Genomic DNA, 1,027 nt, shown 5'->3' with positions numbered 1-1,027 from the left:
TCCATACCTCCAAATAACACCCCAGCTCCTCGACACCACCAGATAACACCCCAGCTCCTCCCCACCACCAGATAACACACCCCAGCTCCTCCACATCACCAGATAACACCCCAGCTCCTCCACACCACCAGATAACACACCCCAGCTCCTCCACATCACCAGATAACACTCTCAGCTCCTCCACACCACCAGATAACACCCCAGCTCCTCCCCACCACCAGATAACACACCCCAGCTCCTCGACACCACCAGATAACACCCCAGCTCCTCCACTCCACCAGATAACACACCCCAGCTCCTCCACATCACCAGATAACACCCCAGCTCCTCCACCCCACCAGATAACACACCCCAGCTCCTCCACATCACCAGATAACACTCTCAGCTCCTCCACACCACCAGATAACACCCCAGCTCCTCCCCACCACCAGATAACACACCCCAGCTCCTCGACACCACCAGATAACACCCCAGCTCCTCCACACCACCAGATAACACACCCCAGCTCCTCCACATCACCAGATAACACTCTCAGCTCCTCCACACCACCAGATAACACTCTCAGCTCCTCCCCACCACCAGATAACACCTCCAGCTCCTACACACCACCAAATAACACACCCCAGCTCCTCCACATCACCAGATAACACTCTCAGCTCCTCCACACTACCAGATAACACCTCCAGCTCCTCCACACCACCAGATAACACCTCCAGCTCCTCCATACCTCCAAATAACACCCCAGCTCCTCCACACCACCAGATAACACCTCCAGCTCCTCCATACCTCCAAATAACACCCCAGCTCCTCCACACCACCAGATAACACACCCCAGCTCCTCCACACCACCAGATAACACCTCAAGCTCCTCCACACTACCAGATAACACCTCCAGCTCCTACACACCACCAAATAACACACCCCTGCTCCTCCACATCACCAGATAACACTCTCAGCTCCTCCACACTACCAGATAACACCTCCAGCTCCTCCACACCACCAGATAACACCTCCAGCTCCTCCATAC

Source organism: Procambarus clarkii, chromosome 42 (assembly GCF_040958095.1).
Source record: "Procambarus clarkii isolate CNS0578487 chromosome 42, FALCON_Pclarkii_2.0, whole genome shotgun sequence".
Lineage (NCBI taxonomy): Eukaryota > Metazoa > Arthropoda > Malacostraca > Decapoda > Cambaridae > Procambarus > Procambarus clarkii.
This window is presented reverse-complemented; position numbering follows the sequence as displayed.